Source organism: Prionailurus viverrinus, unplaced genomic scaffold, assembly GCF_022837055.1.
Source record: "Prionailurus viverrinus isolate Anna unplaced genomic scaffold, UM_Priviv_1.0 scaffold_76, whole genome shotgun sequence".
NCBI classification, from domain to species: Eukaryota; Metazoa; Chordata; class Mammalia; order Carnivora; family Felidae; genus Prionailurus; species Prionailurus viverrinus.
In genome coordinates, this window is record NW_025927638.1 from 496,089 (window position 1) to 512,101 (window position 16,013).

The following is a 16,013-nucleotide window of genomic DNA, read 5'->3' on the forward strand; positions in this document are numbered from 1 at the left end:
ACTTTGGGGGCATAAACATTTGCAATTGTTAGCTCCTCTTGATGGATAGACCCCTTAATTATGACCCAATGCCCTTCTGAATCTGTTCCTACAGTCTCTGGTTTAAAATCTAGTCTTTCTGGTGGAAGTGTGGCGACTCCAGCTTTCTTTTGACTTCTAGTAGCATGATAGGTGGTTGCCCATACCTTCACTTTGAATCTGGAGGTGTCCTGGGGTCTAAAATCAGTTTCTTGTTGACAACATATAGATGGACCTTGTTCTTTGGTTTTGTTTTGTGTTTTACACATTCTGATTCCCTGTGTCTTTTGATTGGGGCATTGAGCCCATTCACATTCAGAGTGATTAGTTAAACATATGGATTTAGTGTCATTGTGTTATCTGAAGGTGTCATGCTTTTGGTGAGGCCTCTGGTCCTTTGTAGTCTCTGCTGTGTTCCACTCACAGAGTCGCCCCTTAGGATCTCCTGTAGGGCTGGTTTAGTGGTCATGAACTCCATTAGGGTTTGTGTGTCTGGGAAAGCCTTTCTCTCTCTTTCTATTCTAAATGACAGCCTTGCTGGGGAAGGGATTCTTCGCCGCAGATGTTCCCATTCAGCACATTGACCGTTTCCTACCCCTCCCTTCTGCCCTGCCAAGGTTCTTTGGACAGGTCTGCTGCTACCCTTATGTGTCTTCCCTTGTCGAATAAGACCCGTTTGTCCCTAGCTGCTTTCAGAATCCTCTCCTTATATTTGTAGTTTTCCAGTTTCGCTATGGCATGTCGTGGTGTTGCCCTGGGTTTGTTGATTTGGAAAGGAATTCTCTGTGCCGCCAGGACTTGGATGACCGTTTCCTTCCCCAGATGAAGGAAGCTCTCAGCTATAAGTTGTTCAAAACAACCTTCTGCCCCTTTTTCTCACTCGTCTTCTTCTGGGACTCGTAGGATATGGCTAATATTTCATTTCACCGAATCCCATAGGTCTCTATACCTGCCTTGTGATCTAGTCATATCCTTCCTTTCCTTTCTCTGCTTCACCTTTGTCCACCATTGTATCTTCTGTTTCACCGATTATGTCTACTGCTTCTCCCATCCTTGCTGTCAGTGCATCCAGTTTATTTTGTAACTCGTTTACAACATTTCATATCAGCGTTTTTCGTGACGATTCCTTAGGTCCTTGATCTCTGAAGCAGTAGATTGTTGTCTTCTATGCGTGGTTTTAAGCGCAACTATGCATCTTATGAGTGTCATTCCAAAAATGTGCTCACAAATATTGTTTCTGTCTCTTTTGAGCACTCCTCTGGCTGTCATTTCTTCCTGGATTTTTTTTTTTGAGGAGAATTTTTCGATTTCGTCGTTTAGGCTAGATTCCTGCCCTTTATGTGTGTTAATAGCTTGTTCTGTGTCCCACACCTGTGAGTATTACTATATTAAAAAGGGGTACTACCCTGTCCATAGCCTGGAGGTTGAACAAATGGTTTTGGAGTGTGTTGTGTGCACTCTTTAGGTGCATCATTGGCTGCTTTTCTCGCTACTTGGAGAGGCGGTTTGGGCCTTCCACCAGGTGTGCTTTGATTTCTTTGTTGACTTAATCTCGGAAAAAAGGAGAAGAAGGTGGTGAACAATCCTTAGCCCAAACAAAAAGAGAAATGACTCGAGTGGAAAAAAAGACCAGGCAGTGACTCAAAGGAGCTTTAGGGCTTAATCCAGAAAGAGAGGAAAATGAAGAAGGAGATCTAGAAAAGTATAGAGAAAATGCGCAATCAAACCCACAAAGAACCAGAACAGAGGAACAAAGGGAAAAAAAATATATCTATCTATCTATCTATCTATCTATAGATATCTATGTATAGATATATAGGTATTTATTAAGATATATAGATAAATGTAGAGATATAATTAGCTTTGACCCACATCAACTCGAGACTACTAGGCTGTTTCCAAAGGGAGACGAGGAAAGAGGAGAGTAGAAAGAGAAACAAGGGAAAAGAGAAGAAAGGGAAAGCAAAAGAAAGAAACGATGGGCGCCTGGGTGTCTCAGTAGGTGAAGCGTCCGACTCTTGAATTTGGCTCACGTCACGTTGTCGCTGTTGGTGGGTTCGAAACCCCCATCAGGTTCTGCAGTGAGAGCATGGATCCTGCTCGGATTCTCTCTCTCTCCCTCTCTCTGCCTGTCTTCTGCTTGATCACTCACTCTCTCTCTCTCCAAATAAAGAAATAAACGTTAAAAAAGAAAAGGAAAGACAAAAGAATAATAACTCAAATGAAAACAAACTAACTAAGATAGAAAACCGGAGGAGAGTTGTCTATTGGTGCCTGGGACTGGTGGCTGTGCTGGTCTAGACGACGGGCTGTCTGGTCCCATCAGTGTCAGTCTCACTCCTATAGAGAAGCAGTTACGAGGCACAGAGAGTCAGGGTTTGGTGTAATGGGCCTGCCTCCACGGAGGCTCACTGTCCATTCCCTGAAGCCCCACGATGTTGGTCATGGGGAGAGAAATGGCGACACCCCAATCTCCCCTGCCTACACGAGGTGTCTCAAAACTCACTGTTTAGGCTATCCTCACGGAATAGCCTGGGGAGCCGGCTTGCCTTGCTGCACAGTCCCCTGTGCCACCTGAGCACTGAGCTGGGATTCAAAACGCTGTAGGATCCCGCTTTGCTCGGACCTGGTAGTGGAGTTGCGCCACTCTGCCCAGTGGACAGAGCCTCTGGCTCGTGCCTGCACGGTCTTTTTCCCTTGGGCAGGGCAATACCTCCCCTTTCCACCGCACTCAAGGTGTTCTCTCCCAGTGTAGCCCTGAGATTGCTACCAAGCCTAGGGGCGGCTCCCTCCAAACCAGGCATGGGAGGTGGTAGCTCTGATCTAGAGAAAGACTGGCCACCTTGAAAATACTGTTTTTTCAGCCTCTAAGGCGGTTTTGCAAAGTAGAAACTGGCTCTCTGGACCTCTCCTTGGTCTGTGGTCCGGACAGGCTTTCTCATATCCAAAGGCACTTCCCACAGCCTCTCTCTCTACCTTCCTTTCGTTTCTCCACCAAAGGGCTTCCCCCACTCCATGCCTGTGCTGCGCATTTTATTTCTCCCAATTCGCATACACACCCTTCTGTCCCGCCAAGCTGTCACTCTGCACCTGTGGAGATTTTTCTGTCCCTCTGCAGCCTGTATTCCTGGCATTCCAAGTGTTGTGACCTCAATACTGCTGTGTTTGAGGGACAAGGGAAATTCTGATCCCCTCGGCTGCCATCTCAACTCCCCCCTCCACCTTTTACTTTCTTTTTCGCAATTTCAAAGTTGGGTGCCTAATCGACTAAGTCACCCAGGCCCCCCAAGAATACTTGTTTTCAATGGGAAGATGTGCGAAGGCCAATAAAATGGCCCTAGTGTCCAGAAAAGAATGGCAAAGTTAGAATGGGCTTTTGATTTTCTCATGTGGGGCTATAATAAGTTCCAGTAAACTCTTAGTGGAGACATCATATAGGTATACATTAGACCCTTGAACAAGATGGGTTTGGACTGTGGGAATCCACATACATACAGATTTCTTTTCAATAAATACAGTAGCATCCTGTATTTTCTCTTCCTTATGATTGTCTTTTTCATCTTGGTTTTTTTTTTTTAATTATTTATTTTGGGAGAGAGAGAGAGGACAGAGCACGTGAGTAGGGAAGCGGTGGCAGAGAGAGAATCTTCATCAGGCTCCAGACTGCCAGCGTTGAACTCAGGAAGTCTAGATCATGACCTGAGCCAAAGTCAAGAGCCTGACCCTGAACCGACAATGCCACCCAGCACCCCTCCCTTACGATTTTCTTAGTAACCTTTTCTTCAGTTGATAGTGTAAGGATACAGTATGTAATACATATAACAGGGGAAACATGCATTAATCGACTGTGTATATTGTTGGTAAGCTCAGCATTCCGTTATCCTAACCCTGACCTCCCATGCTCGGTGTACAGAGTCAATGGCCAAATGAGGCCGAAAAGGTAGATTAGACCTAGAGAGCGTATACAAGTGCTTCTGCTTTAATGTTCTGGTTTTCAATACATATATACTTTTTGATTTCCAAGTGTAATTGCCTCTATAGGAAATTCAGTAGGCATTTTTGTTTTTTTGATTTGGTTTTGAGGTTTCAAAAGATATTTGTGGATTTTCGAGTGCATGGCCATCAGAGCCCGTAACCCTTGCTTTGTTGAAGGGTCAACGGTAGAGTGATTTGGTACTTTTGAGATCTTCTCAGTGAGATTAGTGTAAATGTTTTGACCTTAATTACTTGGTCTTTGTATACTGAGTACATACGAAGCAGTTAGCTACTGAGTGTACAAGTGGAGGGTTTAGGTTGTTGTGGTCGGAGCAGAAAAGTAAGTCAACAGCAATCCGTTATAAGTCACTATAAAGGCTTCATCGATAGGAAATGGACAATGTTAGTTGAGAGAAAATTGGGGGGGCGTTTGTAGTGAGGATGAGGATGAGAGTGGGAGTGGGAATTTTGGTAGTCGGAAAAGATCTGAGAGTGGTAAAAGGTGCCAAGTGAAAGATGAGAAGGACCAGTCGTGTAGACCGTGGCGAGGGACATTCTGGACAGAGAGGACCACGGATCATCATTTTACTCCAATGTCTTGGAGTCACCAAGAAGTAGGAAGGCTCACTCCATCATCATAATCATTATTATTGTTGTGTGTAAAAAAGAGAGTGTGCATAGGGAAATGAGTGAGTAAGACATACATGTTCTTATACTTGCCGTTTGAATGCTTACTACACATTGTGAAGAGTTCCATACCTATATCTACATTGTTTCTGCTACTAGTTCACTGTGATTTTAAGAAAAGTTTTTTCTTACTACTTTGCCATTCGATCCAACCCTTCTTTCGTCAAGAAAAAGGTCAAGCCTTTGTTTCCCTAAACGAAGTAGCAGCTACAACAGTGTTTTGTTGATACTCAACATGATATACTCCAAAGTTTCTGATCATGTGAGGTATGAATTGACACTGAAAGAAATGTCTGCCATTTGATTGGAAGCAGTTTTCATTTATAGCAAGTACATTTTAAAGAATTTGTTTCAAAACTTATTTCAAATGTCCTTTTATTTTGGTCAGGAATGCAAAGGAAGGTGTTTTGTTAGTTCCTTTTTGAAATCTGCATACAAGCCAGGCTTCTGCCTTTGAAAGTATTTATTCTGGCCTTCCATGGTCAGTTTAGAGAGTCAATAGCCAAATGAAGATTCAAAGGGACGCTGAATCAAGAGAGCATATATGAGGTTTTGTATTTAAATGTTTTGGTGTTCAATATATTTTCCTTATTTGTAAGTCTGATTGTTATTAAAATCATAAATTCAGAACTTTTCTCGGAAAAGGCTTAGGAAGTCTTCACGCAACTCATTACTGATGCTACTTTTAACAGAGTATGTCTGAGAAGCCCAACAAATATGTTCCTCATGTCTCTGGAGCTGTGGATCAGAAAGGGCAAAGTATATTACATGGACAAGTAGAAGGTAAGAACTGTATTTTATTCAAAGGTCATTTGACAGAAGGTTGATTTAAAACAGGAATACTGATATGTTCTAATATCTCAAGAAAACGGCCGTTAAGTGCATAGGAAAGAGAAAGAGATGTGAAAAGGAGGTAAGCTGCATATCGTATGTGGTGTCAGCAACAGATTAAATTGAGAGTGCCACCAAAGGAGCTAAATGACTAGTTCCCTTTCAAGACCCTGGAAGGCCCGAGGAACCCCAGGAAAGAAGAGAAGAGCCAAAGAGGGAATCATGTGAATGGCAGAGACTACAGGGAATAAATGAAGGAAAGTAAGCCAGTGTGTATGGTGTTTCTACTGGAAGGTGGTAAAATACACTAGTTCTTTAAAGGGAAGAGCAGACTATTGGAAATGCAGCAACACTATCAGGTGAGCTTCTCGTACCAGAATTTGTCAGAGTCGTATCCCCAAATGTTCCCACTCTTACTGTTATCCTCACTGTTGGCAAGACATTAAGGACTGACCTAGCTGATGATACAGAGTTATGTCCTAAGTACCATGGGTGAACATAAGCGTTTGTAGTCAGCGATAAATGTATATACGTTAATGCCATATAAAATGGGGGTACTTCATACGGTAGAATCAATTAGGGCAAAATAAGAGAATTGGAAGGAGGGTCACATAAGGAGACATCAAGATAACGCATCGGACATTTTGGATGCCGTATTTGTGACTTTTGATTACTTTGGCAATAACTGCCTTTAATAGGTGAACTATATTTTTAATGTTCTAGGAAAATAAGGAAAAGAAACAAAAGCACACTATAATCAGTAGTATGTTTTCATATTCTGTCTGACAGTTCTGATTGTTGTAGAATGATCCCTGGTACTTCTTTGATTCCTATCTGCCAGAAAAATGAACTAAGTCCTAGGTAGTTGGAGAAAATTAACTGATTTTTCATATTTCAGAGAACTTTTATATGGTAGAACATAGGGGCAATCACCAGGATTTGCTCTCTCTCTCTCTCTCTCTCTCTTTTCGGAGTAAAATAAGATTGTTGCTTGTTTCACACTTTCTGACATCATGATTTCATGTATTCCTTTTAAACCTTTCTTCAAATGGATATATAGGGATGTAGGAATTTTCAAGTCAAATACCAAGAAAAGAGATTCCAGGAAAGGTATTCTGTGACATAACCTTCTGACTGTAACCACGTGTAAGACATCAACCCAAATAATAAAATTTCACAAAGTGCAGTTGTGTTAGAGGCATCCCAGTGACACCCAGATTTGATGATTCACTAGAAGAGCTCACAGGACTCCGCATATAGTTGTAGTCATGCGTGTGGATTGGTATGGGGACAGGCTAGAAAGGCCAATCACACCAAGCAATGGTGCATGGGGTGAAAGGCCAGAGGAAACCAAGCGCAGGCTTCCAGGAATCCTTTCTCTATGGAGTTAGCAGGATGTGCTAAATTCCTCCAGCATGAAATTAGGACAGCACAAGTGAAATGTTGTGGGCCAGTACGAGGCTTATGGATACTCAGTGCCCGAGGTTTTCATCAAATGCTAATCACATAAGCATCTTCTCCTTAACATGTCCCAAAATTCCAGGTTTCCAGAAAGGAAATCAAGCGTACGGCCTTAAGCACATTGAGTGTAGCAGCACTTAGGCACAGTGAACCACTCTTAACCAGCTAGGGAATGGTGGGAACCCTCCTTAAATCCAAGATCCCAGGGAACAGCCAAGGGCCAGTCATTCAAGTAGGATGTTCTGAGGGTAGCCATCTTCGGCCTGCTGGATGAAATCTGTTCTGCATAGGAATTATAGCCCTGACGTCATTTTTGGTGGTGTCTTCAAATTTTGTTTTACTAGCAAGTAACATGATGGTTACCATGGTACTGGTTTCAGTTTCATCATCCATATGAAGTAGGTATTTGTGTAAAAAGTACTAGGGCAATATTAGGTCATTATCATCTTTTTATTTTTTTATGTGATTAAGCTTTCATTATGATTCTTAGGTGTGATCAACATAATGATTTTTGATTTAAAATTAGAATGAAAATCTCTTAATTATATGGAAAACCCAGGTTTGATTCCTATGGTGCTGAACCCCTGTTTGTAGGTATAAGATTTTGGATCATATTCATCAATTGTTTTCTTGCCTAAGTACACAAATAACTGTTGTATTTTTGTGTTTTGTTTATGCATTTTCATATACTTCCAAATGGGAGACAGTACCCCTATTGTGTTACTTTGATCTCTATTTTAATGTTCAAGGTGACTCTCTCATGAGTTAATATATGCTAAGAGTAGCTTCAATGGATACCATATTTTGTTGTTTTTGTTGTTTCATACATTTAATAAGCCTGATTTTTGACATCAGTTTTAAGTTCACAGCAAAATATATTAGGAAGTACAGAGAGTCTCCATATACCATACCGCCCTCCCGTACATGCCTAGCCTCCCCTGCTGTTAACATCTGGCACGACAGTGGTCCATTTTTAGGATTTTTGTTTTTCAGTTCCTTGCTTTAGTTTTGAGCGAGAGAGCATGCATGCGTGTGAGCAGCCAAGGGGCAGAGGGAGAGGGGGGAAAGAATCCTGTGCTGTCAGCACAGAGCCTGATGCAGGACTTGATCCCATGAACGGTGGGATCATGACCTGAGCTCCGATCCAGAGTTGGACGCTGAAGCAACTGAGCCACCCAGGCACCCTGACAACAGTGGTGCATTTTCTATGGACACGAACTCTTCATTTTGAGGCCAAGTCTCTAATGTGCATTAGTGTTCAGCCTTGGTGTTATACATTCTATGAGTTTTAACAAATGTGTAATGATGTGAATCCACCTTTGTGGTATCGTGTGAAAGAGTTGCGCTGCCTTAAAAGTCCTCTGTGCTGTGCCCGTTTATCCCTACGTTCACCCCAACCCTTAGCTCCATAGCCTTGCTCTTTCCCGGTGTCATATATTTAGAATCATAGAGTGGATGTCTTTGAATGTTTAGAAAGCGAAAATATCCTGGTAATTGAATGTAGGCATTCAAGCTATTCTTTGCCCTTTGTTTCGTTTAGTTGCCCATCAGTAGAGGATCTGATGGCCTCTGCCTCCCATGAAAAAAAGTATGATTTCTCTAGATGTGTGTCACCTAATGGGGAGGGTTGAGAAAAATGACATCATGAACCACTACAGAGCACTCACATTGGGATCCTCCTCCTCTGTGATGTGCGGTGGGTCTAGATGGACTCTCTAGCAATGGAAGGAGGCAGTCTCAAGAGGTTAGAACTTTATCAAACTGGAATGCCAAATCTTTCCTTCTTACCTTGCCATTGGAAATAAGGCCAGGGAGCGTCTGCTTGCTATGGTTTGGCCATGCTGCAAAGTACAATAGCTATAGAGCACACTTTGTGAGAGGGTGTTTCCTCCTAAAACTGAAGAGTGTCTGCTGAAGAGCTGGGGAAGTTCTGCCGTTTTACAGCAAGCTAAAGGTACTCTCTTTCAACTCCTCTAGTAGTAGAAGTCCAGAAAAATCATGCTAGTTTCAGTCTGACATTGTCAGCTCATGATAATCATTCTAACGCTACAATTTTCCTCCAGTGTCATAGAGTTGGTCAGTGACGGCCATTGTAAACATCAGTTCACCTGTAGCTGTCATATTCTGAGAAAACCCATTCTTGCTTTTGGTCAATATAGAGGAGAAAGTAAGATTTCTTAGTCCTTTAAGCCTATGAATGGTATAATTACCACTCAGTGTAGTGTGGTTTCCAGGTGTTGTCCCAAAGCAATACTTTTTAACACATCATAAGACGTACACTTGTAATTCCTGTATTTTTCGATTGTTGATTTAACATGTATTCTGTTTCTTCTTTAGGATCAGATGAGAAGGCTGAGGAAGACTCTATAACCAGGTAGGATTTTTATGGATTTGTAAAAATGACATTTGCTGGGGTACCCGGGTGGCTCAGTCGGTTAAGGGTTTGACTCTTGATTTCAACTCAGGTTTGTGAGTTCAAGCCCCACATCGGGGTTTGTGCTGACAGCCTCCTTGGGATATCTTTCCCGATTTCTGTGTGCACTCACTCTCAAAGTATAAAGGAATGAAATGAGATGAAACGGATAATGAAAGGAAAGGAAAGGAAAGGGAAGGGAATGAATGAACTGAAAATTATGTGACTCTTAAGGGAATGCAGAGAACAAAAGCAGTTGTTGTGTGTTCTACCCTGGACTAGACACTATATCCTATGGGTAACATCTGTTCAGTTATATAGTCATTGTATAGCTTTGCAAAGTAGCTGTGTTATTGTAGCCTACTTTTTATTACTTTCGCAACTGTGGTTCAGGGAGGTTGATGACTCGACCATGATTCCATAGTTAAAGGGTAGCTGTGGGGCTTTGCCCGTCAGCCCGTGAAGCTTCCACATCCATTCTCTGGTTCCTCAGCAGCACTGAGATGAAGACACAGATCCTAGGGCAGATCAACTCAGAATGTCAAAGGTAATGATGTCGGAACACGAATTTAGGGTTTGCTTAAGAACCCAGGTTAGTCCAAGCATTTGGCCTCATATATTTGACCACTAGTGCTAACACAAGTCATTAGTGCAGTGGTAACTCGTCCCTTGTTTTTACCATCCGAGATTTTAGGGTGGATGTCAGCTATGGCCATGGTGTCAAGGCTTTTACATAATAAGCAAGATGTCGTCAGGCAGCTCCTTGGATGTCGTGGTATCCCCTCTTCTTGAGACAAATGAGTTTTCTGTAAGGGAAGGATATCTACTTGTAGACCATGTTACATTAATTAAATTCAGCCTCTATTTCGAGGATATTGCTATATGATTCTCTGTTGCCTACGTTCCCAGGCTGGTTTCCCTTTGGGCTAGTATCCTTGTCTAGTTCTAGGAAGCTTTTTGGGTTTTTTTGGAGGTTTTTCTTCCCCCCCCCCATGACTTTTTTGTACTGTGTTTTTGCCTTTTGACTTTCTTCTCTGGTTTCCTTGGTATTTCTTTTTTTTTTCCAATAATTTTCCCCTTTCTGCCAGCTGAGGACTCTCCATTTTTTCAGAGGCCAAATCAAAAGCACTTAGAGTCTCAAGATTTAGGGAACCTCAGAGATTAATTCCTCAAAACACCCTCTGGTACGTCAACCTATGTTTCAGCTCCTTGCCCAATGGTTGTTTCCCTGGAGAATTTGAAACTCAAAAGAGATTGAAGTGACCTATTTGGATATGATAAGTGACAGAAATGAGATTTTCATTCTGGTTTTCTTTCTTTCTTTCCTTTCTTCCTTCTTTTTTGTCTTCATCTTGCAGGCAACTGTTTTAATAATAGAAAGCTGGGGAGTGGGTCTAATAATACTCCTTCTAATACAAGGAATGTGGGTAAGAATCGAATTAGCAGAGGAGACCAGGTTTCAAGGAGAACAACACTGAGTTGGTTAGGAATAAGAGCTTGAGAAAAGATGTCAGAATATGGGGGTTTATGCCAAGTGAGATAAAGGTGAATGACAGGAATGAAGGACCCAGGATTCGGGGATTTGTTTAGAAAGGCATATTCAAATAGAGTGTTCAAGAGTGTCGTGACCAGGTTTCTGCTTTTGTGTGTGTTGGTTTCATTGAAGGTGCGAGCATACCTCAGATTTTCTGATGAGAGAGGTTAAAAATCATTTGAGCTGCTGGGAAGTGTCTGTTTAGAGCAAATAGAAATAAGATATCCCCTACTTCCACCCCAACTGAGGGAGGATAGCTTAGATGCTCTCAAGGAATTGGGGGTGGGGGGTGGAGATCCCGAACATCAGGGATGTATGGCTCAAGGCAAGCTGTCTCCTCACTCCACCTCTTTTCCTAAATCTGTGATGCCCTTCCCATGTACTGTTAGGGCTGGGCAGGGGTAGGACTGACTTGCCCAATCAGTAAGGGAGCTTCATCTGGATCGGTGATAACATGCCTATGTTGAGGTGACTGTGTGGATGACTGAGACTCCCAATTCGCTTGTTCTCCAGGAGCAGGACATGGCTCCTACCCTCGGTCATTTGAGCCCATCCTTGTTGTAGGACTGTATGGCTTCATAGGCTAAAGATCGAAAGTTTGGGCAATGCCACAGAACCGTGCTGAAGAGTGATATAGGAGTGGGAGCTCATAAGGAAGAAAATATTCAGGCAGCGTATAGAGAAATAGAGGCACAACTACCAGGACCGTTTTGATCACAGTCTCCCTCCTTGGGTAGCTGAATGCCCCTGAAGGCTTGGAATGTCTTGCTAGTTATTATGGACCTAAATAAGGCAAGACCAGTGTGGGAACAAAGTTGGCCTTGGGAACTTTGACTCTTTCAATCTCTAGTTAGTACTACCACTCATAACATAGAAACCTAAACTTTGATACGTTTACGTAAACGGAGCTCTACCTGACACACAAGGTAATATGTGATGCAACAACTCTGGATGTTTCACCGTGATCGCCATAAGCGTAGCTCCCATCTGTTAATGTATGATGCTATGACGATACCACTGACTACATTCCCTATGCTGTACCTTTGAGCCTTGTGAGTTATTCATTCTATAACTGGAACCCTGAACTTCCCTCTCCCCTTCACCCGTTTTGTCCATCCCCCCACCTCCCCTCCCTTCTGGCAAGAGTCAAATCTCTGCATTTATGGGTCTGTTTCTCCTTTTGCTCTGTTTGTTCATTTATTCCCCTTTTTAGATTCTATACAGAAGTGAAATCATATAGGATTTGTCTTTTTCTGTCTGACTTATTTCACTTAGCCTCATACCATCTAGGTATATCCATCATGTTGCAGATGGCAAGATCTCATTCTCTTTTATAGATGCGTAATATTTCATTGTGTGTGTGTGTGTGTGTGTGTCAGTCTGCATGTGTGTGTATGTGCTTGTGTGTGTGTGTGTGGTCTCTTCATGTATTGGTGGACACTTGGGTTGCTTCCATATCTTGTCTCTTGTAAATAATGCTATAATAAAGATAGGGGTGCATATATCTTTTCAAATTAGTATTTCCATTTCCCTTGGGTAAATAAATACCCAGTAGTGGAATCACTGGATCCTATGGTATTTGTGTTTTTACTTTGTTGAGGCCCCTCCATACTGGCTTTCACAGTGGCAATACCAATTTACATCCCATGACCGGTGCACAAGGGTTGTTTTTTCTCCACACCCCGAGCAACCCTTGTTGTTTCCTGTGTGTTGAAACTGAGCCATTCTGACAGATGTGAGGTGAGAAGTCATTGTGGTAACGTTTATACATTTCATTTTCAACCATTTCAGAGCATTCCCTGCCTGTCACATTTGGTTATGGAAACTCAGACTGGGTCTTTCCTGGAGATTTCACAGGTTAGGAGAGGTCGAGGCCAACTAGAGAACTGAAAGCTTTTGTTAAAACAGGGTCCAAATTGTGAAAGACCTGTACTCTGATGAAAGAAACTGAAGGTGACGGAAAGAAAGAGAAAGACATCCGATGCTCACAGATGGGAAGAATACATATTTTTAAAGTATCTACACTACCCGAAGCCATCGACAGATGTCATGCAATCCCTGTCACCATACCAACAGCATTTGTCACAGAGCTAGACAAACAATCCTAAACGTCGTATAGAACCACAAAAGACCTTGAATGGCCAAAGAAATATGGAAAACGAGGAAACCTGGAGGTATCGCAATCTCAGCTTTCAAGTTGTATTCCAAAGCTGTAGTAATCCAAACAGTATGGTGGGTACTGGCGTACAAAATAGCCTCATAGCTCAGTGGACTAGAACCGCAAACCCAGACATAAATCCACCACTGTATGGTCAGTTCATCTTCCACAAACAGGAAAGACTATCCAGTGGGGAAAAGGCAGTCTCTTCACCAAATGGTGTTGGGAAAACTGGACAAGCCACATGCCAAAGAATGAACCTGGACCCATTTCTGTACCATACACACAAAGAAACTCAAAATGAATTAAACACCTAAGTGTGAGTCTTGAAACCATAAAAAAAAAAAAAAGAAATCCTTGAAGAGAGCACAGGCCGTCATTTCTCTGACTTTGGCTGTAGCCACATTTGACTAGTTATGTCTCTTGAGCCAAGGGAAATAAAGCAAGAATAAAGTATGGGGACTATCCCAACCTACAAATCTTTTGCACAGGAAGGAAACCGTCAAAGCTGAAAGGGAACCTCTGGAATGGGAGAACAAATTTGGAAATGTTTTGCAAATCCAGTAAAGGGTTAGTATCCACAATGTCTAAAAAATTGATACAGGTCAACATCACCCCCCTGCAAAAAAGCCCAGTTTATAAATGAGCAGTAGACATCAGCAGACACTTTTCCAAAGACAACATACAGATGGTCGACAGACACATGAAACGATGCTCCCCCAAACTACGAGATACCTCGTCACACCTGTCAGAATGGCTACACTCCAAGACACAAGAAGCAAGTGTTTGCGAGGATGTGGAGACAAAGGAAACCTCTTGCACCGTTGGTGGAAATGCAAATGGGTGAAGCCCCTGTGGAAAACAGTATGGAGGTTCCTCACAAAATTAAAAACAGAACTCTCCTATGATCCAGTAATTGCACTCCTGGATACTACCCAAGAGAATACAAAAACACGAATTCCACGGGACACATGCACCCCTGTGTTTATTGCAGCATTATTTCCAACAGCCAGCGCAAGCATCCATTGACAGATGACTGAATGAAGAAGAAGCCTTATATGAATGTATGTGTGTGTGTGTGTATGTATATCCATACACACACACACTGTAATATTACTCAATCATAAAACAATGAAATCTTGCCATTTGCAATCACCTGGATGGAGCCTGAGTGTAGTATGGTAAGCAAAGTCAGAGAAAGACAAATGCCATATGATTTTACTCATGTAGCACTTAAGAAACAACAAACGAGCAAAGGGAGGAAACAAAAAGGGAGACAAACCAAGAAATAGGCTCTTCACTGCAGAGAAGAAACGGATGGTTGCGGAGAGGAGGTGAGTGGTGGGAGGAATGAAAGAGATGATGGGGATGAAGGAGTGCCCTTGTCATGATGAGCACGGGGTGAGTATGGAGTTGGTGAATCACTATATTGTACAACTTAAACTAATATAACTCTGGATGTTACTATTACTGGCATTAAAATAAAACTTAATGAAAAAAAACCAGAGGACAACTTTTAATGATACCAAGAAACTTCGTGGAATAAACAGATACTTGACCTTTCCCTTAACTTTTTTAAATTTTGTTTTTAAATGCATGAAAATGTTTTTGTTGTATTTTTTTCTCTAAAGGCGTTCCGACACACCTGTTCCTGATGATTCATGGTCTACATCAGCTAGCCAAGACTTTGATTTTGGTACCAAGGTAAAGTACCCTCCTGTGAAACTCACTTTCCTGCTCTGAATTGAGTTTTCTCCCTTATTTACTCTGAACATTTAAGAGGAGCCTGTGTATCATCATTTTATGTGTGTCATGGAAAGTGAGCAGGAACAAACCACTTTACAGATACATGACGCGTTGAATGTTTTGTTTTGTTTTGTTGTACTTTGGTAAATCCTACAGGTGGAGGCTGATAAAAGAATGGGCTGGAAAATATATAATGACCGTCAAATTATATCGGGAAAAGCTTTCCCATCATGGAGGCAATATGACATTGCTTAAGGATAAGGATTCTTACTGTGATAGTAACATGACTGATAATACTCATGCCTAAATGAAACCTGATTGGGTCCAAGTATCTATTGTAGGTTGCCCCCCGCCCCGGGCAAGTTAAATTTTGGTGAGATACAGGATTTTCCTTTGGCTCTATCCTTTGTTCTACATTTAGACTAAAATCATGTTAGAAAATGTAGAAATTTAGGTGTTTACAGTATTTCTCAACATTTACGTTACAAAGGTGTTCCCCTGTAGTTTTTGAAATAACTCCATGAAGAGTAAGTTAAAATGGTGCATCTCCCCGAAGAATACGTATTTTGTTGAAAAGAGTAGCTCTATGTGCAGAGGCTCTTCATAGCCAAGTTGTCAAATTTCTAATTTCAGAAATCTTTCCTATTCTAGCTTTGAAAACGATCTCCTCCTCGTCCTTGTGTCAGATTCTAAAATTTAAAGTTTCAGACATGTGATATTTATTTCAGTATTCATTTCAAAGCCCCTAAATCTTGATAAGCTCCTGGAGGTTAGGAAAGACACTTGTTTGACTCCTGGAGCTGCTAGAATAAAGGCTTGCTTGGAAGAAGCAATGTCATGGTTTTTGAATGTGAATAAATGAGTAGGGAAATGGAATTCCGTAGAATGGAGTTTGAAAAGTAACAAAATACGCATGGTACATCACAATTAAATATGTGAATTTAAAAGGTCAGGCTTCAGTTTATATTCCGTTTTAGTGTTTCACATGTATACACGCAAATGAATTTTATTGAGGAAATCAGGAGTTACATAAGAAAGAAGGTTAGAGTATATTTTTAGTATCCTCCCATTGTGAGCTTAGAATTGCAGAGAAAAAGTCCTCAGCCTTTGTTTGTGTAACTCCAACTGTGTCCCATTACATACATCCTTCGAAGGTTCCCATTTCTTCCTAGAATTCTCATTCCCAATTC

The 16,013-nt window shown here is 41.7% G+C and overlaps 2 long non-coding RNA genes across 2 annotated transcripts in view; both read left to right on the plus strand.

The window, feature by feature from the left end:
* LOC125159876 (uncharacterized) overlaps positions 1-5,446 on the plus strand; it is an 18,927-nt gene extending 13,481 nt beyond the window's left edge. The window contains exon 5 of the long non-coding RNA XR_007149959.1: positions 5,373-5,446. This is a non-coding gene — a long non-coding RNA (uncharacterized LOC125159876). The remainder of the gene's footprint in view (positions 1-5,372) is intronic.
* On the plus strand, positions 5,443-14,791 carry LOC125159878 (uncharacterized). The gene is made up of 3 exons (XR_007149962.1): positions 5,443-5,463; positions 9,310-9,346; positions 14,709-14,791. It is a non-coding gene; the product is annotated as an uncharacterized LOC125159878 (long non-coding RNA).
* Positions 14,792-16,013: the final 1,222 nt, after the last annotated feature.